Source organism: Thalassophryne amazonica, chromosome 18 (assembly GCF_902500255.1).
Source record: "Thalassophryne amazonica chromosome 18, fThaAma1.1, whole genome shotgun sequence".
Lineage (NCBI taxonomy): Eukaryota > Metazoa > Chordata > Actinopteri > Batrachoidiformes > Batrachoididae > Thalassophryne > Thalassophryne amazonica.
Genome location: NC_047120.1, coordinates 2,185,579 through 2,209,625, shown reverse-complemented (window position 1 = coordinate 2,209,625; position 24,047 = coordinate 2,185,579). Strand labels below are relative to the sequence as shown.

General features: G+C 43.0%; 1 long non-coding RNA gene across 1 annotated transcript in view; it reads left to right on the top strand.

The window, feature by feature from the left end:
• The window catches only part of LOC117530241, a 43,258-nt gene extending 28,632 nt beyond the window's left edge, over positions 1-14,626 (top strand). Inside the window, exons 2-3 of the long non-coding RNA XR_004566250.1 lie at positions 4,809-4,952; positions 14,567-14,626. This is a non-coding gene — a long non-coding RNA (uncharacterized LOC117530241). The remainder of the gene's footprint in view (positions 1-4,808; positions 4,953-14,566) is intronic.
• Positions 14,627-24,047: the final 9,421 nt, after the last annotated feature.

Below are 24,047 nucleotides of genomic sequence, written 5' to 3'. Positions count from 1 at the left end.
TCTGCAGCGCGGCTTTGCTCTGAACCTTGAACCAATCGAAGCAGTGGTTCGCAGATTGAAGCAATGCTTCGATCTGTTGCTTCGTTTATATTTTCTTTCGTTTAATTTCCCCCCGCTAAAACCCTAAAGAGCATACGTCTGTGAGTATTATTTACCTTTTCTATGTTAAACCGACCTGTTATGGTCTTCTGAAACAGTTGATGTATTTTATAACTTAAAAGCAGGAGTGATGCTAATGTGTTAGCATGTCTATGGCATTTTCAATGTTAAACGTTAGCATTACGCAGTTCTCGCTGTCATCACGTTTGGGTGCATTTGTTTTCAAATTGTAATATTTCTTAAATTTATTTTTGTTTATATATTAATAATCTAATGTTTATTATATACAATTTTAGAGACAGAGACAAAAAGAACCTGAATAGAAACACAACAGAAAATATATAATAGCAACTAACAATGAACATATATAAATACATACATGCAGAAATAAATGTTTCCTGTGAACACCTAGTGACTCTTACACCTCCATTTCATCCCTGTCTTATTTAAGTTTGACAGTTTGTTTCGGTCAAACCATATTTTCAATGTGTTAATTTCTTCAGTGATTTCCTCCAGAACTATCTGCCAAACTGGAAAACTGCTGCATCCTCGTAAGAGCAGAATACTACTGGAATGAATTTTAATAAGGAAAGTTGTTTTTTTTTTCTCACTAAATGGATGCTGCACTCACTGCAGTTTATCATCTGGAATAGTCCCAGATTGCATTTCAGAACTTCTACAATTCAAACATTTTCGTGCAGGTGGTGTTGGGGGGGGTAATTTTGGGTTTCATCTTTTTTTGTTTTTCACCACTTTCATCCCTGAATATGTCAATCGTGAGTCACGTTTGTGCGGATTAAAGTTGCTAACTGGGACTCCTGTCTTATTGCAAGAAAGAAACGAGAATCGTCCTCCGTTCTGTTCACACAGCTCCAAACGTTGCACGGCTCTCTGACAAGTCAAGATAGAACGATAGAATCCAGTCTGAATTAATAACTTCAAAGTGAAACACTGTTTTGTTTATTTTTATTTATGTCCAGAGATCAAGGGTACAGTGAATAACTTCATATTTATTTACTTTAAGACTCAATGAAATACATAGAAAACCTGTAAAGCCTACTTTTAGTACAAAATTAATAAGAGGTATCGATAAGGGAATCGATAAGGAATCGGATTGTTAAGCAGAATCGATAATGGCATCGATATCGATAAAATCTTATCAATGCCCATCCCTAGTCACGACTATGTCGACTATTGAAACCGTCGTCTTTGTTTGTCTCTAAATTAGGCAGCGAGCCGTCCTGCCGTCATTTGGACTTTCGAATTTTGAAAAAGACGGCCGATTAAAACAGTGGCCGTCTTGTTCAAAGCCGTCTAAAATGCGCAGTTTAGTGACGGAGGGGGGTGTGCGTGTGTGTGTGTGTGCGTGCGTGCGGAGGCAACTGGCCGCAGACTGCAAGGGAGGGGGGAGGGAGATTCCGGAGACACAAGACATTACATTCTGCTGAGAACCATCCATGCATGTGAGACAGCGAGTGTGGAGCAGAGAGAGAGGATTTTAACCTGAGTGAACATTTTAAAAAAAAACAAAACAAAACGTGGAGCTGCCTTTACTTCTCTCTGCACTTTCTCTACTCGTGCGGTTCTGATGGCACCGTCCTGTTGACACCATGTGTGATTTCATAGCCTTAACAGTGTGGCTTGGTCTTGTTGGATTTGTGAGAATCTACTGAATCTACTGGTACCTTGTTTCCCATGTAACAATAAGAAATATACTCAAAACAATACAAAACCTGAGTTGGTGACCCGGGAAGATTTTGGAAAATCTGATTTCACACGGAATTACCTCATTCCTTAAAAAGACAATAAATTACCAGCCTGTGTGTTGTATGTGCGTGATTGCGTATGGCAACCTTTTTCCCAGAATGCTTTGCCCACTAGACAGCAGCAGATGTAACTTGGTCAGCCTCTATTCAACGAGGACAAAAGTGGCAACATTCAGCACTATAAAAATATAAAGTATATCTGTATAATAAAATGATCTGGGACTAAAATAAAATGGTTTGAATTTGGCTTGAGAAAAACTCTGTCCCAGTCTGTTCAGTGTTGTAGTTAAACAATGAGGATTCTGAGAATTCTGGGCAGGTCAGGAGGCAGCGCCCACAAAAGTTCCATTAGTCTTGTCAAGAAACAGGTGGAATATTCCGGAAAGTAGGCCTGGGTGATATATCGGTAATATCGATTAATTCGAATTATTTGTTGCGGACGATTTTAAAAATAAAAAATTCGAGTTTTTTTATCCTCTTGCAGCGGCGCACATTTTTGTCCCCAGGACCTTCCGTAGCTCCCCCTCCCCGTCCCGTTTCCTTCACACAATAACAAAGATGGCTAACTGCTAATGGAGAGCGAGTTTCGTCAGTGGTTTGAGATTGTTGTGACAGACGTGGAACAAGTGACTAGACGCTGCAGAGTTTGTCTAAAGACACGGTTCTCCCCACACAATGGAACAACGGCGTAGTGCTGTTGTATTTTTGTTTAATCCAGCCAGTCTGTTTGTGCTGATCGGACCAGAGCAGAGTCACAGCGCTGCAGCTCAGAGTGAAAGAACAAAAACTCCGTCCTAGTCTTTCAACGAAAACGGCTTCTTCTGCCTGTGTAGCTATTAGGCTTTATTTTACAGATGAAGCTTTAATATTTCCAAAGTTTGCTCAAATAAGCCGCAAAGACGCTGTTAGAGTGAAGAGTCTCGTTCCCTCACAATGAGAGAAAGAGAGAGAGAAAAGGAAAAAGTGAACAGAGGCTCCACACTGTAAAAAAAAAAAAAAAGTGAAGCAATTAATCAACGATCATCTTCACCACACAATTCAGTGAAACAGTAAAGTGTGAAAAACTGATTCAGACAGTTTTTCCATCCAGGATGTCATCTTTATGAGAGCAAATTTACTTCTTACAGAAGTGTCTTCTTTTTTATTATTGTTTCTGCACCAATGACACCAGATCAAATTAATTGTATGTGAGAACTTACTTTGCAATAAATTTTATTCTGATTTGACAATCAAATCAGTCCAGGTTTAGCTCTTGTGCAAACAAGACAATTAGGGGTTATATTGTTTTTAAAAAAGTATACACTCAGAAATGTTAAAAAGGAAAAACTAAACTATCAACATGCCAGTAAAACTCTGCCTGTCTGACTGGAGTAAAGGTCCAGTGTGTCATTTTTAAAGAAGAGGAGAGCAAATGATATGTCCATCAAATATTAATGTGTTTTTAAACTTTTCAATGTTGTTTATTTCATTAACTTAGAAACATGCAAAAAGAATTTTGATATTATAACACGTGTCATTTTTTTTGTCTATTATTCTTGCTTTCAATGCATCTCAAACCAGTCAAAATGACTCACAACGCGCCACCTGATAATTGCCAACAGCACCACTATACTAAAAATTTCTGGGGCGAACTCTGAAAGTCCATCGCAACAAAATGCAGCCGCACAACAAACTTATTCCAGTATCTAAAACAGAGGCATCCAGCTGCATGGGAGAAATGGTACACTTTACGAGGGGAACAAGAGCGCAAACTCCCTCTAAAAACCAGCTTACTCTGGTAGAATAATTTACCCAAGAGTATTTTTTTAAATCAAAAGAACAGTTGGAGCTTCAATTCCAGGAGGTAAGTAGGAGTTAGTTTTAGGTTTTTGATAGAATAAAAGCAAAAGTTGTTTTGAGGTATCTCTGTCATTTGTACTAAATGTTTTCTTTTAAAAAGTAGGGGGGAAAAAATCAGAAAAAATGGAAAATCGAATTTTTTCTGAAAAAATCTGAGATTTTATTTTTAGGCCAAATCGCCCAGGCCTACCGGAAAGCTGCGCATGCTGGCAAAGCCACAAACCGAGGAAGAAGGGAGCCAACATTTCCTTCCATAAGTGGTTATGTTGTTGTCACTTTGTCCGTGACATTTGTTTGATAAACAGGTGTATGTTTCCTGCCCGTTTCCGTATCGTCTGAGGACACAGAACATTAAATTCTTCACTTATGTCTAGTTGATATTTTCAGAGATGTGTGCACACACACACACACACACACACACCACTGAATTCATGAATGAAACTCTGTCAATAAAGGATAATTGTGTAAAAATATGTGTATTTTAATGGTTTTAGGAGCCACGCTGAACGTAGCAGCAGCAGCTCAGCAGTTTAACAGCGCAGATCCGTGTCAATTTCCCGAACACTAATATTTGGGAATGTATAGGTGTCAGAGTAAGTTTAATACTTTTGGACATGGTTTAATTTTAATTAATTTTTACTGGCACGATATCCAGGTCAGAATGACATTTTAACACGTATTTTGTGAGCTTCTTTCTGAGTTTGTTCATTCGTGAATCCCAATTGAAAATGTATTAACATCCGGGAACTTCGTCAGTATTTTGCCCAGTGAGGAGGCGTCATGTTGCTGTCCATGAAGGGACATTCACATTTAGTAGGTAGCATTGGGAGTGTGGACTCTAGTACTTATATAATAATCTCTTTGGTTGTAGTTTTTTTTTTCTCAGCTCTGGGGGGAAAAATTATTTGGCTCCACAGTAATTTTCATCTTGCTAAACGTTTTCTGTCAATTCCAGGACTTTTTTCAGCTGTGGGTCATTCCAAACCAAGTCACCCAATTTTCATGCAATTCAGGATACATGTTAGGCGTCATGAGGCGTCATGCTAACCACTAATCCACTGCGTCGCCCACTGTTCTAAATCATATCAATTTGTTTCTTTTCAGACATGCAGCAGTTGTTGCTGATTCAAGAAGAAATTCTCCCTGAACAGCAGGAGGGGAATCTGAGTGTTGACCAGGAGGACATTAAAGAGGAACAAGAGAATCTCTGCATCAGTCAGCAGGAGCAGCAGCTGGAGGAGGCCATCAGTAAGTTCACTTTCACTGCTGTCACTGTGAAGACTGAAAATGAGGAGGAACAAACCCAGTGATTTACTTGCTGGGCTCGACAATAGCACTGGTCCGATGGCCCGGCGGCCTTTTTTACACGTTCCGGGCCACCATGGGCCAGTGAAGTTAATATTTCACTGGTCCGTACGGGCCAGTAAGAATTAAAATCGCTTTGGGCAAATTTATTAGTCTTACCGTGAAGAAATCTGTCAAAATACATGTAGAAATTGAACATTTTCGCTACATCGTCCGCCATGTTTGTTGTGGTAGCTACGGCACATGCGTGGGGCCGTCTTCATCTCTTTCCACGCCACTTCGGCAATGTTCCGAACATGCTCCTGGAGACGAAGTTCGTCTGCAGGAGCATCTTCTGATGTGGCGCGAATTTCGCTTCAACATCGACGCATCATTTTTGCTTACGCAAGATTGATCGCAGTGAATATTATGAATTTCTGATGAAGAGCTAGCTCTAGAGCTGCAAGAATTAGAAAATAAAATGGAGGAAGAACTCTCGTCTTTAAGGTCAAAGGACATGTTCCTCAGCCAGGATGAGGTTGATGAAGAGTGTATGGATGAGTGTTTGGGGCGTGAGAGGGTGGAAGGACGTGTCATGCATGAGGAGGACATGTGCACCAAATTATAAATAATCAAATCTCAAGAAACTGACTCAAGAGACTGTCATGGTTACATGAAATAATTTGTCACAGAAATAATTTTTTACTGGTGAAATTTACTGGGTCAACGCAAGTTGCCAGTTAGAGTATTGTATATTTACTGGGTCAATGCGGCAGCTGTCGGTTCGGCGCAGACGTGAAAGTATGGGCCAGTGATATTTTCATCCGGGCCAGTAACTTTCAAATTCTACTGGCCCTGTGGGCCAGTGCATAAATTGTCTCTTGCACACCTCCTCACAGCTGTCTCAGCAGTTTTGGAGACCAGGTTCTAGAGTTTCAAAGCCAAAGTGATGAGAGTGCAGAGGCTGAGCCTGTAGCCAGCAGCTCATCTGTGCACAGACTTTATCAAACGCTGCTCCTCTTGTGGCCCCGCGGCCAGAACCACTCAAGGTGACTGTGTCATACCAGGTAGACACTCTACCTTTGGCCAGATGGCCTTATCTGTCAAGAGTGGTCATTTTTGGAACACCATACCATCCACTGTTAGGTAATGTCCTACTTTTAGTACTTTAAAAAACACCTGAAGGGATGGTTAATGTCCACCCAAACCTGCCATCATAGTCAGTAGAACCTTGGACATTGTGTAAAGGGCTGGGAATGTGATGCAATCTGTGTTATAGCAGCGTTGCTGAGTGTACTGCTGTTTAATATGATTTTATATGTTTTTTTTTAATGATTTTATTATGTTTTTTGTTTTATTATTTTAGGAATTTGCCTGTACCATCTGGTAGGGGGGCTGACAATGAAAATCAGCCTATGACTGCAATTATGTACATTTACATTCTTATTTTTATTTATTTTTAAAATAAAACCTTCATTAATGTACATTGTTCCTCTGACCAAATAAAATTGAATCAAACGCTGACAGCAGAAGCTGATGGAGAAGACCATGGAGGACCACAACCAGCCAGCAACTCAGGTCCAAACAGTCATTTAGAACCAGAAATCAGTGGCAGGAGTTCAGACAGTTCAGGAACTGAGACTGACAACAGCTGTGAATACAAACAGACCCGAGAACTTCATTCAGCTTGTAACTGTCAGACACTCTTGTAGCAGCTGATCTTGGGGTGATGCCTTTCTGGTGTATTCATGGATTCTCCTTGTCTCATCTTGGATCGTGTCTCTGACACTCACTAATCCTTGTCCTCCCTCCTTCGGCTGCTCATAGAGCCTCAGAGTGCTAGAATTTGAGTAGAAACCTCTGTGCATTATGAGGAGTTTTCATGTCTTGACATCAGTGGTATGTATCTCCTGGAGTCAGGTCGAGACCCCGATGAGGACGACGAGCATGCAGATGAGCTTCCCTGAGATGGTTTCTGACAGTTTGTGCAGAAATTCTTTGGTTATGCAAACCGATTGTTTCAGCAGCTGTCCGAGTGGCTGGTCTCAGACGATCTTGGAGGTGAACATGCTGGATGTGGAGGTCCTGGGCTGGTGTGGTTACACGTGGCCTGCAGTTGTGAGGCTGGTTGGATGTACTGCCAAATTCTCTGAAACGCCTTTGGAGACGGCTTATGGTAGAGAAATGAACATTCAATACACGAGCAACAGCTCTGGTTGACATTCCTGCTGTCAGCATGCCAATTGCACGCTCCCTCAAATCTTGCAACATCTGTGGCATTGTGCTGTGTGATAAAACTGCACCTTTTATTGTGGGCAGTCTAAGGCACACCTGTGCGCTAATCATGGTGTCTAATCAGCATCTTGATATGGCACACCTGTGAGGTGGGATGGATTATCTCAGCAAAGGAGAAGTGCTCACTATCACAGATTTAGACTGGTTTGTGAACAATATTTGAGGGAAATGGTGATATTGTGTATGTGGAAAAAGTTTTAGATCTTTGAGTTCATCTCATACAAAATGGGAGCAAAACCAAAAGTGTTGCGTTTATATTTTTGTTGAGTGTATGTATTAATGGCTGAGATCTTATTCCTACATTGAACTGGCTTCTCAGTACCTGTCTGACCTTCTGGAAGTATTTGGCTGTGACTAACTTTGCATCTTCATCATGGTTCTGATTGGCTTGTGGGATTCCTCAGTACTTGTTGCTGTCCTTTATGTCCACTATCTCTCTATTCACTCACTCACTCGGGAAGCCACACATCTGATGACCCCACATTCATCACCAGAATGTAGGCTGTGCCCCGCTCCAGCTGTACCTCAACAGGAGACACAGGCAGGCCAGACTACAAGCTCAAACAGGGCCACACCACCAGAATACCGCTCTGAATATGTGGCTGTAACAAACTTCATCACCCCACCTGGAATCCGACAAGCTTCTCTCCCATGAACCTTAACTTTACCTGCTCCTCAGCTAGCAATAGCACTAGCTTCGTGACACCTTTGAAATGCCTGTGTGACACCCTCAGTGGCCTCGGACACCACCAGTAAGTCAAACAGGGAAACCCCATGCTGCCTAAACAGTTTCCCATAATACCTGTGGAAGACATTCATCCCCAGGACCCTGGGAATCTGCAGAGACATACCGGGAGAATCCTTCACCAAGATGCCACATGCTGGCAGCAGGTTAGGCCTCAGGTCCGTGGTGGAGAGGAGTGAGGCAGCAGATTGATGCTCTGCCGGACGTTACTGCTACTTTGCTGTGAGGTTTATCGTCACTGTGGATGTTTTGTCAACTTGATGATATGGCTGGGATTGGATGACACAAGGGATGTCTAATTTTAGACGTTAGACGTCTCATTTTATAGTTACCAATTTTTTTAATAAAAAATATAAACTAGCACTAATAAATTACACTTGTACTGATAACCACTTCTACTGCCTCTTTCTGCCAAGGACCTGTGCGCTTGGATTTGAGTGTAGAGTTCCCTGGGCTAAACTCCCAGGGTGGTGTCAGAAGTTTGACCTATCATTACCAACACTGTTGATTATTTGCACGATTTCCCCAGTCCGCTTCACCACACACTTGAACCTTTCCACCCTGAAGGTGAGGCCAAAATCAGAGAGGAAATCACTTGCACAGAAGCCAACTGCTGCATTGTCCTGAAAAAGAAAAAAAAAAAAAACACAAACACAAATTAAACAGTAACAACAATTCTACTTTTGACATAAAAAAACAACACACCTCGTCTCAATTTGCATCCCACTTCTGACACCAAAATATGCCAGAGCAGAAAATATTAAATGATTGAAACATCCAAAACTCATGAGGGGACTAATAAGTTGTACTGCTGACAGCCTGGGTTTCACCCAGGGAATTCCACAATCAAATTCACTCCAACTCAAGACACACAGGTTCATTCACAAATGAGAGACAGAAGTGGTTCCAAAATACAAAAGAATGTATTAATAACAACCTATTTAAAAATCACAAATTTCCTAAAATATAGTTTTAAAAAAGAAACATAAGAATGTATTAATAACATATTTAAAAATCACAAATTTCCTAAAATATAGTCTTAAAAAATAAACATAAATTATCAGCTGTTCAGATCAAGCTTAATTCCTTAAACAGTATGGGGGGGGGGGGGACTGTCCACATGTATTTAGTGTATTTACTGAAGACAGTCAGTCACCACAAGAACGTCTTCTATTCCGCCATAGCGAGGCTTTAAAATGGTAAAATCAATGGCAAGAATCTCTCTAGGCCGGGATGCCTAGGTGTCCCATAGGGCCACGAGCTGCTGGTTGAGTCCCCTTGGCCACCTGGCACCTCTCACACGCCTTGTACCACTTTGACACCTCAACAAACATCCATGGCCAGAAACACCGCTGATGCAAAAGCTCCAAGGTCTTCTCGACCCCTTGATGACCATGCTCTTGATGCCCACTTCGGCTTTTAATGCTGCAGGCGACAACAACTGCAACGGCCACAGCCCCATCCGGCATGAAAACCTGACGACCCATTCGTCTTGCTATATGAGGTGGTTGGTGTGACAGAGGAAGATACAGAGGACAGGGAGAGATGGAAACGATTGATCTGCTGTGGCGACCCCCTAATGGGAGCAGTCGAAAGTAGTCCTTTCTAGAATTATTGTATGTGTCACAGGGGTCCCTTTATTCATGATTAGCGTTCACCACAGCCATCTTTCATCTCTTCAGCATTCTACTAGCAATGAAAAAAAAATACCATTAATGGTTCAGCAAGAACAAAAAAGTATATTAAATGACCCTGTTAACAACTACATGTCATTAATTGTGAGCAGCTGAGCTTCAAGAGGCAGGCCTATGACATCATCGCCTTCTCTAAGTTCACAAAACATATAGACTGGATGGGCATACTCCCAGGCACCCTCCAGGATCCTGGAGTATGCCTGGGTCCCTAACCCGCATTGTTCCTCTTCAGTCAGAGGTTCGACTACCATCTGAACCCTCCTTTCCAGCATCCTGGAGGAGACTTTACCAGGAAGGCTGAATAGCGTGATGCCCCTGGAATTGGTGCACCCACTCTGGTCCCCTTTATTAAATATGGGGACCACCACCCCAGTTTGCCACTCCTTAGGCACAACACAGTGTTGAAGAGATATCTCATCCATAGATAGTCCCTCCATACCCAAGGCCTTCAACATTTCTGGACAGATCTCATCAACTCCCAGGGCATTGCCACTGCAGAGTTGTTTGACTCCCTCATTGACTTCGCCCAGGGAAATTCCAGCTCTGCCCCTACTATAGAGGGTGCTCCGGTCTGATGCAGGAGTTCCTCAGTGTTCCTTCCAGCGGCAGATTACATCCTCAGTTGAGGTCAACAGAATCTCCTTCTTACTGTGGACAGCGTGGATGGTTCCCTGTTTTCCCCTCCTGAGGTGCCTCACATTCCCCCAGAAGCACCTAGGTGCCGACTGAACGTCTTCTGTGGTTGCTCTGAAGTCCTTCCACAGCAGAGGCTGTCAGCCTTTGGGCCTGTCGCTACCTTGCATCTGCCTTCGGAGCCCTCAGAGATAACAGATCCCGGAAGGACTCCTCCTTCACTTGGATGGCTTCCCTGACCCCAGGTGTCCACCATGGTATTCAAGGGTTGCCACCCCCTGAGGCACCTAAGACCTTCAGGCGACAACTCCCTGCTGCAGCTTCAGCAGTGGAAGGTTTGAACATTGCCCATTCTGGTTCAATGCCCCCAACCTCCACAGGGATACTAGAAAAGCTCTGTCGGACAGTGGGCTCCTCCAGATGTTCACAGTTCACCCGCACTATCCGTTTGGGCTTACCAGGTCTGTCCAAAGTCCTCCAACTCACCACCAGATGGTGAACAGTTGACAGCTCTGCCCCTCTCTTCACCTGAATGTCCAGAACATGCAGCCTCAGAACAGATGAGACGATCACAAAATTGATGATTAATCTTCGACCTAGAGTGCTCTGGTACCATGTACACTCAGGAGCATCTTTATGTTCAAACATTGTTTGTTATGGACAGTCCGTGACGAGCACAGATGTCAATTCACAAACGACCGTTCAGGTTTAGATTGGGGAGGCCGTTCCTCCCAGGTCACAGCTCTCCAGGTGTTGAAGTCCCCCAGCAGAACAATGTAGTACCCCATGGGAGCCCCATACAGGACTCCAAGAAGGCCAAAAACTCCAAACTGCTGTTCGGTGCATACGCACAAACAACATTCAGAGTTTTTCCTCGGCCACCTGAAGGTGCAGGGAGGCAACCTTTTCATGTACTGTGGTAAACTCCAACGTAGCAGTGCTCAGCAGGGGCCTTGTGAGTATCCCCACACCTGCCCGGCACCTCACACCCTGGGCAACTCCAGAGAAGAATAAGGCGCAACCCCTATCAAGGAGAGTGGTTCAGGAGCTGAGGCTGTGCGTAGAGGTGAGGCCCACCAGATCTAACTGTTTTTGCTCCACCTCCTGCACAATCTCCGGCTCCTTCCTCCACAGGGAGGTGACGCACACCCACCGAGTGAGCCCTTGCCACCTAGGTCTGGTCCACCGAGCCCCTCTACTTTCACCGCCACCCATGGGGCAGCGTACCCAACACCAGCGGCTCCCCCCCGTGGGTAGTGAGCCCACAGGGTGGACCAAATGTACTGTTAAACACAAATACAACATCATGTATTTTTTGTGTTGATTTTATATCTCTCTCAACTCATGAAGAAGTCATCCAAAGCAGAATCTTGCTCTTTAAAAAAAAATAACTTTGATAAATCCATAAAATCTTTGTGGAGTTGAATATTTCTGATTGCAACTTCCATGTGTGAACCCCCCCCCCCCCCCCCCGTCTCTGTAATTTTGAAAACCAAGGTCAAGAGTTCAAAGCCACGGGTTTGACAGCAGAGGATCCTTGTTTCCCTGTAAGATCTGAAAAGTACAAAGGTTTTAAACACCAAATTGCTCCAACTTCATGAGTGTGAAGAGGTGCATGTGAGACATCACTGTAAAGCTCTTTGAACACGTTTATCAGATGGCAAAATGTGCTGTGGAAATGAAGTTTCATTCGCATTGTGTTTGAGGTCAGCAACATTCTAAAATATTAATTAAAATAGTTGGCTTATATATTTTTCACTGAGTTGTAATGTCACCGTTGATGTGTTCATGTCATAGTTGAGTTTTGACATTACGTTAGAGTCCAGCTAAAGTATGTGTGAAATGTAAAACAAATCCTCCTTGGCCCAGTTTCATGAAGCAGCGTAATTTTGTTTTGTTGACTAAACTCAGCTATTCATTTAACGTTAGCCATTGCACAAAGTGCTTAAGGTGCGTTTACACATAAGCAAGACGCGTTACGAATGTCATTTTTCTGTCATTCATGACACATTCCTGATATTCTTAATGTGACTTAACGCATCTGAATAGGTTTCTTAATAGTGCGTGTTGTTGCGTGATATTCTTGATATTCGTGGAGCATGTTTTTGCCTGTCAAACAATCTTCCACGAATGTCACACACCACCCTCATGTCGTCTCACACCGTGGAGGTCACAACTGAGCGTATTGATCCGTCTTGATGAGTATTGATCCTTAACAGAACATGACAACGTTCGTAGTGGTTCCTGTGATGGTTCTTGGAGCCCAAACTGTCACGCGTTATTACGAAGTGACACGGAAACTGTCAAGTTTTGACACGACTTTTAACGCAGCGTCACATTTTACTGCGCGCCATGACGAATCAGTTTTCTGTCACGTGCACATAATTAAACTCTGCCCCACAGCGTTCAATTTGATGCAGTATGTAGAAGAGGAACAGTGACACAAAGTCAGCCAAGTGTCGTTCCACAGTTCCTGCTGAAGCTCCTCAGAACGCTCCTGCAGGTGTTTCACCTGTTGTTGTAACCGATGACTGGGAGAAGGAGTCTGAGCAACCAGAGGAACCTGGGGAGTGAGAGGAGACTCACATGCAGCCAGACATCTCTGCACCTCCTCCAGTCTGGCAGAGGAAGAAGCATGCGCACAATTAAACCCTGCTGCACCGCATGCAGTTTGATTGCTGACACCAAGTCGGCGAAAAGTCTCATTTCAGTGCTCTTCAGCGCTCCTGCAGGTGTTCCACCTGCTCCATGTGCCTGATGTTTGGGAAAACGCGTGAGACCAGAGCCGCATGAAGCCACACATCTGACTCTGTCCGTCTCCTCTTCTCTCCACCACTCCATGGCACAGAGCCCAACTACGCATGCAGTCACAAAGTTCTTCTGAAAAACTGGAGCGATCTGAATTCGGTTGGATGAATATGGGTGTGTGTGTGTGTGTGTGTGTGTGTGTGTGTGTGTGTGTGTGTGTGTGTGTGTGTAGACAATTCACCTCGTTCACAACGTGACAGAACTTAACGATGCGCAGTAGCGGGCAACAACGGGGAACATTATTCTTGACCGTGCGTAATGGTTCCTGATTATTCTCCAGCAACATGTGCCATTAATTGTAACTTGTGGTAACAGGTTGCAGCAGTTCCTGAGGACACCTGACGCCTCTGCCCCGAATCATCACATTTGTGATCAACGGCCAAGAATGTGTACTTCGTGGCATTTGTGACTTGTCGCCGTTATGTGTAAATGCAGCGTTAGATTTGAGCCTGCTACAGAGGAGGCTAATCTTATTTTAGTCAACAAAACTTCAGTGTCTTACTTCAGAAATGGCAGCTATCATGTACCACCACTTGAGGGAGCAGGAAGGAAGGAAGGAGAGTGTTGCTGCAGGAGCGGGTGTACCGGGACCAGAATAAGCCACTGGAGATGTTTACGTACACCGAGGTTCAACAGTGATACCGCTTCCATCCGTCTGCAGTTTTCTTCATCGTGGACATGACAGCTCCAGCAATCAACCATCAAATGAGAAGGAACAATGTCCTGCCAACCCCTTTTCAGATTTTGATTGAGCTGAAGTTTTCCGCCTGTGGAACCATTCAGCAGGTTATCGGTGACACCATCCACGTCTGCAAGTCGAACGTGTGCCGAATTTTGAGGGATGTCACTTCCCTATTGAGGAACATTGTAATCTCCTCTCAAGCCCGTCTTTTGGCAGCTAGGGCCGATGTTCCTTTGAAACACTCAAGAGCACCCTTATGTTGCTCATATGCCTCCAAAAGGAGAGCTTTCTTTACTTTGGAGAAGGCAGGATCCTTTTTCCAGGAGTGCTTCTCCTCTGATGTGGTAAACTCAGCTATGGTTGTAGCAGACGACCAACCCGGAAGTAAACAAAACTCATTCATTGGAGGCATTTTGTGCCAGCGACACTTGTGAGGCTGCTTATGCCCATGAAAATCGTCGACTAACGTTAGATGGCTAATCTACAAGTTTTGACTTCAGTGTCCTTGGTAAGTGCCGTGTCACCGAGGCTTTACTCAACTAAGTAAGTTTAGGAGACTTAAAGATGAGACTGTTTTATGAAACCGGGTTGTGCTGTATATTTCCACTTAATCAATTCAATCAGTGCAAAAACCTACTATCATCAGGTCAAACTCACCACTCTGATACTTTATTTTAATGAGTGTTGTTCTAACATTTATTCTCAATTTGTTTCTTTGCAGACATGCAGCCGTTGTTGTTGAATAAAAAAGAAACTCTCCCTGAACACCAGGAATGGAATCTGAGTGTTGACCAGGAGGACATTAAAGAAGAAGAGAAGCTGTGGATAAGTCAGGAGGGAGAGCAGCTTCAGCAGCTGGAGGAGGCAGATCTCACCAAGTTTGGTTTCACTGCCGTCTCTCTGAAGAGTGAAAATGATGATGAAAAAACAGAGTCATCACAGCTTCATCAAAGCCCAAGTGATGAGAGCACAGAGGCTGAGTCTGTAGCTAGCAGCTCATCTGTACACAGAACACTGACAGCAGAAGCTGATGGAGAGGACGATGGAGGACCACAACCAGCCAGCAACTCAGGTCCAAACAGTCATTTACAACCAGATACCAGTGGCAGGAGTTCAGACAGTTCTGGAACTCAGACTGATGATAGATATGACTGGAAACAGACCAGAGGACTTCTGTCAAGTTTTAACTGTCAAAAAAATAGCAGTATTGTTAGTTCAAGCAGATGTAACATTGCTGAGGCAGAATTTATGTATTCTCAAGCACCTGGACCCATGAACAGTTCAGAGCAATACAAGGGGATGCAAGCAAGCGTGAAACCATTGAGCTGTTCTGATTCGAGTAAAACACAGAAACAGAAGACAATTCAGACAGGAAAGAAACCATTTGACTGTTCTGAATGTGGTCGCAGATTTGGACAAAAGGGCAACCTGAAAAGACACATGATAATTCACACAGGACACAAACAATTTGGCTGTTCTGAATGTGGTCAAAGATTTGGACAAAAGGGCCACCAGCAAAAACACATAATTCACACAGGACACAAACAATTTGGCTGTTCTGAATGTGGTCAAAGATTTGGACAAAAGGGCGAGCTGAAAAAACACATGATAATTCACACAGTACAAAAACAATTTGTGTGTTCTGAATGTGGTCAAAGATTTGGACAGAAGGGTGACCTGCAAAAACACATAATTCACAGAGGACACAAACAATTTGGCTGTTCTGAATGTGGTCGCAGATTTGGAGAAAGGGGCCCCCTGAAAAGACACATGATAATACATACAGGACAAAAGCAATTTGCCTGTTCTGAATGTGGTCGCAAATTTGGAGATAAGAGCCACTTGAAAAGGCACATGATAATTCATACAACACAAAAACGATTTGTGTGTTCTGAATGTGGTCAAAGATTTGGACAAAAGGGCGACTTGCAAAAACACACAATTCACACAGGACACAAACAATTTGGCTGTTCTGAATGTGGTCGCAGATTTGGAGATAAGCGCACCCTGAAAAGACACATGATAATTCACACACAACAAAAAGAATTTGGCTGTTCTGAATGTGGTCGCAGATTTGGAGCTAAGAGCAACCTGAAAAGACACATGATAATTCACACAGGACACAAACAATTTGTCTGTTCTGAATGTGGTCGCAGATTTAGACAAAAGGGCAACCTGAAAAAACACATGATAATTCACTCAGGACAAAAATTGGTGGGTGGTGGTGGGTTGGAGTTCCTACTGGACACAAGCCTCGATTGTCCTCGGTCCCACTGTGAAGGGGTTTACCAGGAGAGATCTTGGTATGAGGATGTTTCACAAGAAACAAACCCCAGCTAAAACCTCCACCAAGCGCCTAGGCACCAGGGCGTATGAAGAAAATGGTGCAACGTCTCCCAGTGCTGCGGGAAGACATCTTTGTTGCAGCACTCAGCTGGGTCATCCACCAGATCAGCGGTGTCATCCACCAGATAGTTCTGATCTTTGACCCCAGCAACAACACCATCAATGGGCTAAATTGCATCATTGTAAATTGGTCCATTGGGGAGAAGAAAAAGATCTCTCGCTGCTTCGCCTACTCAAACTTGAGGGGCAGGAGATTAAAGGCAGTATTTGAGGAGAGGAAAGGTCACCATCTTGAAGAGAGCCCTCGGTTACAAAGCCAGTAATTTTAAGGGTGCAGCTTTAGACCCCGTGTCTGGGGCCCACTGCACTCTAGTAGAAGGAAATTCAAGGCAAATGGAAAAAAAAAAGACAAAAACAATTTGGCTGTTCTGAATGTGGTCAAAGATTTGGACATAAGTGCAGCCTGAACAGACACATGAAAATTCATACAGGTCCAAAAGACCAAGGAAACACAGCTAACCAGACCCATCCGCTGCCGAACAACAACATACAAATGGCTGACAGGAATCATAGCTCATAGCTGATGCCATTAATGAACATCTGGACACTGATGGCTACCTGGAAGATGAACAGAAAGGTTGCTTCAGAAAAAGATAAGTAACTGAAGACGAGGGATGGGTATCGAGAACCGGTTCCTTTTGGGTATCGTAAGGAAGTGCTGGAAGTCTCACAGGACATGTTGTGGCATGTCCAGGTGTTACACAATTTCTCGGATACTCACTTGACTGAAAAGCCATCGAAAGCCATCTGAATCTTCTGAATGGTTTCCAACACGGAGGTGTTTTTTTTTTTTTTTTTTTTTGCGCGTCATGAGTGGCTCTGTGCCGACGCGCGAAATCCTCCGCACGTCTTTCATTACAAAATCTCCTGTAACAGTGGAATGTGCCGCAAAAGTGCTATGTCCAGCTCTCTTGCCATTTCTGTGGTAGTCACACGATGTCCCGGATCAACACAGCGTTCAGTTTAGAAATGATCTGGTCGATCCAGCTTGTCAATGGCCGCTCAGTGCGCCGCGCGCCCTCCGCCGCTGTGGGCCGTCTTTAAAAAGGTTTTAATCCGTGTGACGCAGACAGAATATTCACCGAATGCCATCTGAATCTTTCGAATGGTTTCCAACTGACTGTCTCTAACAGTTTCTGAAAAAAAAAAATCATGGAGCAAAGTGGCAGTCAGCCAGTTCCCTGACAATAAAAATCCGACGAGGGGGGTGGGCCAGTGTTCACTCAAAGCCTGCCCACAGGCGAATGACGCAACCGACAGGCGTGAAAAAACTCACGCATGCACACGAAGGTTCAGGCTTGGCTGATGCAATCACACGTGATTCAAATCCATATAGTTTTTGAAAAAAATAAAAAGGTCCGTTACTTTTTGGACAGACCTTGTATGTCAATCGTGAGTCACTGTTGTGCGGATTAAAGTTACTAACTGGGACTCCTGTCTTGTGAGAAAGAAAGGAGAATCGTCCTCTGTTCTGTTCACACAGCTCCAAACACTGCGCGGCTCTTTGCCGAGTCAAGTTAGAATGATAGAACCAGTCGGAATCAATAACTTCAAAGCAAAACGCCGTTTAAATCAAATGACACCTCTTTACAAATGTTGTAATACAAACAAACTGCAATCGATCAAAACGTTTTTGACTTATAAGTCTTTGCTGACTCAGATCAGGGACTCAGTTGGCTCATGGTAGCAGTCGATAAGTTCTCCAAAGACGTTGGTATGGAATTTGGACTGGATAAATGCTCAAAGTGCACAATCAAAAAAGATAAAAAGTGAACAACAGAAAACATACAGTTGGATGAAGGGAGCTACATTGAAGATTTGGCTGAAGACTCCACATACAAATACTTGGGAAATGAAGAAAATACGACAAAAGATCATAAGAAAATGGGAGTGAGAGTCAAACAGGAATACATAAACCGCTTTAAAAGGGAGGTGATGGTCTAGTGGTTAAGCATTGGGCTTCAGACCAGTGGATCCTCTATTCAAGACCCAGCCAGAATGGAAAGTCACTAAGGGCCCTTGGGCAAGGTCCCAGTGTGACATTGGTGTGCTTGTGAATGGGTGAATGTGACGCATCATTGTAAAGTACTTTAGCGTCCGATGCAGATTGCAAAGTGTTATATAAATGCAGTCCATTTAGCATTTATCTGCAAATCAAAGTTGACACCATGAAACAAGATCACAAAGGTCACCACCTGTTTGCAATACCAGTGGTGACCTTTGGGTTTGGCAGTTGACTGGCCACAGCGTGGACACGAAAACCAGGAAGATGCTCACCCTCCACAAGGTTACATACAGAAATCAGTGCATGGACAGAATATATCTCCCTCACAGAGAAGGAGGTCTGGGTCTCACTGAAATCAACCAGCCTACAGAGCGTCTATAAGTAGAGATGTACAGAATCCAAGATTCAGTTTCGGATTCGGCTGAACATTGGCCTTGTTGACGGGGTTCGGTTTTGGCCGAACCCTAGAGCGCCAACCGAACCGAATCCGACCGCGTGTTAGCACAACGTGATTATATCGTTAATGTTTAAGGCCGGGTTCACACGGCGGGATAATTAGGCCGATATCGGACCCGATGTTCCCCTTCCGACAATCTTAAGGACGCCCCGACAATCGTGATGACGCTAAAGATAATCTTATCAGATATTCCTCCCGTGTGTAGTGTGTTCAGAGCGCTCTGATCTGCTCGGAAGGGCAGATATCGTTATGTGTGTTTGTCCTCCGACCAAAACAAGCATGCAGCCTGCTGAATGTGACATTCAGCCAATCAGAACGCGAGGTACTGGATGTACGGAGCGGAAAATAAAATCAAAACAGCTGTTCTGACTTACCAGAAAGTCCGGTGGTCACGCTGTCTCCACTCCTTTAATTAACGCCTTTTCTTATTTTTTTTTTGGTATCGTTTTTATCCCTCTGTTTTAAATAGTCCACAAAGTATCTCCGTTTGTTTACTCTGAAGTCACGTTTAATCTTGAGAGATTTTGCGAGATTTCCTGTCTGAGCTGTGAATGTCCGTGCGTGAAATCTGTTCGTGTTGTTGTTCTTACCGTGTGGCTAAACACCACACACTGTACCACCAAACCTGTTAGAGCTATGATTTTTAATCTTCATGTGTGTGGTCTCTCAGGTTTTGGAAACCTAAAGATAATTTTAAAATCCTGTCGTGTAAACCAGGCTTAAGAGAAGATAACCTTTTTGCTCTCTTTCTTTGTTCTTGGAATGAACAGAACACTAAGCCTGTACACTGAATGGCTTTAAGCTTAACATTTCAGTGGTGTTCTCTAAGTGTGACTATATTCAAATAAAAAAATAATGGTAGAAGTTATTGCCTATGTTTTATCTTACTGTTAAGGAAAGGAAATACACTGTGCAATGGTTTTCATTGCATTATAATGTACTAGCTGATGATTGGAGTAGGATTCGGTATTCGGTTTTGGCCAAATCTTAAGCACTTGATTCGGTATTCGGCAGTGTTATATGGCTGGGGGGGCCTGGCTGCTGGTTTGTTTGCCTTTTGTGTTTCCTCCCAGGTGGCGTGCATTTGGGACTGAGTGGCTGTGTTGCTGAGGCTGTCAGGACCTCACCCTGATCACCTGCGACTCGTCAGGACTCACAGCTGAGGTGCATCTGGATGGATTGGAGCATGTTGGCATTTAAGACTGGAGTGCACAGTGTGTATTTGCCAGAGACTCGACCTTGTGACCAGACGGGTGAGATCGTCGTCTTGGGAGCCATCTCATCAGCAGCGGATGCTGAGAACGTCCAGGTTTGATGCACAGTCTGTGAAAGAGGAGGGGGTGAGGTCTCACGCTCGTCAGCACACTTCCTGAGGTACGTTAGATTTTGTGACTAACAGTTATACAGTCAGTAAATGTGGTGTCCCTCACACCTTATTGTATTGAGCTGTTTGTTAGTCATGTATCAGCTTCCACTGCAGTGGAGTTTTGTGAACGGGAGGTTCCATGCCTGCAGGTTGGGAAGCTGATCAGTAATCAAGCCAGGAAGTGTTTGCTGTTTGTACACCTTTAAGTGTTCTGTGTGTAGAGTGTGGACTCACATAATGGTTCCTTCTTTTACAGACTCGGTTGTTGCGGCCACCTGGGGGGTGTCGGCGGGGTCCTTGGGTCCGAAACAGCTTCTGGCTCCGGACCGTTAGCGCTGCTGGGAGCGCACCACCCCAGGCCGCACCTTTTTGTTATATTATCACTGTTATGTATTAAATTCAGTTAGCCTTTGAACCGTGCTCTGCTTATTTCATACTGGGTCCTTCAAACGCTGGTCGGTTCTCCGAGCTGCGTCCGACACATAACAGGCAGGACCTTAAAAATCAGGATTCGGTACATCTCTAATAATAAGTTTTGGACAGTACTTAAAGAGCTCTGAATAAGTACTCATGAAAAAGGGAGGACAGCATCACAAGAAGACCTTATCCGAGCAGACCTCAGTCATCAAACTGGCAAAAAACTTGGCAGAAGACCTCCTAGAAGAGAGAGGAAAGCAACAATCTGACACCTGCAACAAAACTTGCAAGACAGACCAGAGAACAATACAGCAAAAGAGAATGAAAACATCGAGTGGACAGATGGAAACAACACAAAAGGGCCGGACGATTCCAAGAAGAACTGGAAAAAGAAAACATTGACAAACTTGGATCAATGCAGTGGCTGAAAAATGGAGAACTTGGTTTTGATGGAGAAAGAATTCTGATTAGAGCACAAGATCAGGGACTTCTAACAAATGGCTTTAAACAAATGTCAAAGATCTCACAAAATGATAAATGCTGATTCTGTCATACAGCTGTTGAGTGTAAATCATCTAACATCAGCATGTCAGATCCTCATGGCAGACGGACATTATACATCCCAACACAACAAGATCTGTCAATATCTCCACTGGAAAATATGTAAGGAACTGGAGATGGAAGTCAAGGAAAACATCTGGGAGCATCAGCTAGCACCAGTCTCATCCAACGGAAAAGTAACTGTCTCCTACGACAAAGAGATCCCAGCAGGAAGACATATGGAAGGAGGTGCAATCAAACCTGATATTGTCATCTTGAACAAGCAAGAGAAAACAGCCAAAATCATACATGTGACAGTCCCTAATGACTATGGCCTGAATAAAGCTGAAAGGGGAAAGATCACGAATAGGGATGGGTATCGAGAACCGGTTCTTTTCGGGTATCGTTAAGAAATGATTCGATCTACCGACATCAATAAGCTTTGTGCTTAACGATTCCGTTATCGGTCCTTCAGAGTGGCCGTTGTTTTGGCGGGTGTTTGTCAGTAAAATGATAATTTCTCTACATTGATTACAGACCCTGCAGTGGGTCCGTGATCAACTTTTCTGCAGCGCTGCTTTACTCTGAACCTTGAACCAATCGAAGCAGTGGTTCCCAGATTGAAGCAGTGCTTCGATCTGTTGCTTCGTTTATACTTTCTTTCTTTAGAATTAATTTTCCCCCGCTAAAACCCTAAAGAGCATACGTCTGTGAGTATTATTTACCTTTTCTATGTTAAAACGACCTGTTATGGTCTCCTGAAACAGTTGATAGATGTATTTTATAACTTAAACACGGGAGCGATACTAATGTGTTAGCATGTCTATGGCATTTTCAATGTTAGTTAGCATTAAGCAGTTGCAGCTGTCATCACGTTCGGGTGCATTTGTTTTCAAATTGTAATATTTCTTAAATTTATTTTTGTTTATATATTAATAATCTAATGATTATTATATACAATTTTAGAGAAAGAGACAAAAAGAACCTGAAGAAAACACAACAGAAAATATATAATAGCAACTAACAATGAACATAAATAAATAATAAATAAATAAATACAGAAATAAGTGTTTCCTGTGAACACCTAGTGACTCTTACACCTCCATTTCATCTCTGTCTTATTTACGTTTAATGACAGTTTGTTCCGGTCAAACCATATTTGCAATTTGTTAATTTCTTCAGTGATTTCCTCCAGAACTATCTGCCAAACTAGAAAACTGCTGCATCGTAGTAAGAGCAGAATACTACTGGAATGAAATTGAAAAAGGAAAGTTGGTGGGGGGGGTTTCTCACTAAATGGATGCTGCACTCACTCCAGTTTATCATCTGGAATAGTCCCAGATTGTATTTCAGAGCTTCTAGAATTCAAACATTTTCATGCAGGTGGTGGTGGCAGTAATTTTGGGTTTCAGCTTTTTTTTGTTTTTCACCACTTTCATCCCTGAATATGTCAATCGTGAGTCACGTTTGTGCGAATTAAAGTTACTAACTGGGACTCCTGTCTTGTTGCGAGAAAGAAACGAGAATCGTCCTCCGTTCTGTTCACACAGCTCCAAACGCTCTCTGACAAGTCAAGATAGAACGATAGAATCCAGTCTGAATTAATAACTTCAAAGTGAAACACCGTTTTGTTTATTTTTATTTATGTCCAGAGATCAAGGGTACAGTGACCAATTTCATATTTATTTACTTTAAGACTCAAGGAAATACATAGAAAACCTGTAAAGCCTACTTTTAGTACAAAATTCACAAGAGGTATCGATAAGGGAATCGATAAGAATTGGATCGATAAGCAGAATCGATAATGGCATCGATATCGATAAAATCTTATCAATACCCATCCCTAATCACGAAATACCAAGACCTGAAAAATGACCTATGAACAACATGGTCATTGAAAGACATCGATATCATCCCAGTTGTTGTTGGACAACAGGTCTGATGAAGAAGAACCTGAAGAAATACTTTGAGTTAATCCCCGGTCACCCAAGAGCACATGAGGTGCAGTTGTCTGCAGTTAAGGAAACGATCACCATCTTGAAGAGAGCCCTCGGTTGCAGTGCCAGCTATGGTTGGGTGCAACTACAGACCCCAGTTCTGGGGCTCGTTACATTCTATTGAAAAGAAATCCAAGAGAAAAAAAGGTGGGTTTCAGTGTGGCAGAAGATTTGGACTAAAACGTGGTGTGAAGTGTTAAATGTATTGCATTTACAGAGCGCTTTTTGGTCTGCAACAGACTCTCAAAGTGCTTTACAATTATGCCTCACATTCACACAAACACTGATGTCAGGGTGCTGCAATGCAAGGCGCTCACTACACACCAGGAGCAACTTGGGATTAAGGTCCTTGCCCAAGGGCCTTTTGTGATTTTCCGGTCAGGCTGGGATTTGAACCAAGGATTCTCTGGTCTCGAGTCCAACGCTTAACCACGAGACCATCACCTCCTGTGTTTGGATGTTCATGGTGTTTAACCTGTCAGCAAGGTGTTGCTGTCTTCGAGGTGTGTGATAGCGTCTGTGTCAGGAGTCCTGCTGCATGCTTTGATTCTGTGTGATGAAATTTTAAATTTATTTATTTTTTTGGTTAAAAACTTCTTCACTTCTTGATGGATTTTGATTATCACATTTTTGTTTACTTCAAAGGAAATGGTTCTTCATGGTTCTTCACAAAATATTAAAGTTTTGAATTGTTTTTGAAAATGTAGTTGTTTTTTTTCTTCGTGAAAAGAGTGAAATTCAAACACTTTTTCAGTTTCTGATTTTAATTCTGTTGATTTTGTTAGATTGATCTAAACACTGTTCATAATTCTTCCTTGTGGAAATGTATGCAAAATGTTTCTTCTCTTTGATTTTTATTTTGATTCAGATTATTTAGTTTGATTCTTCTAAACTGTCTTCAATTCTTCCTTGCAAAACTTTGAATTTTTGTCATTAAATTTTGTTTGGAAAATTCACCTAAATGCTTTTTGGATCCAGTTTGTGATACATTTTAATTCTGATGGTTTTGTTTGT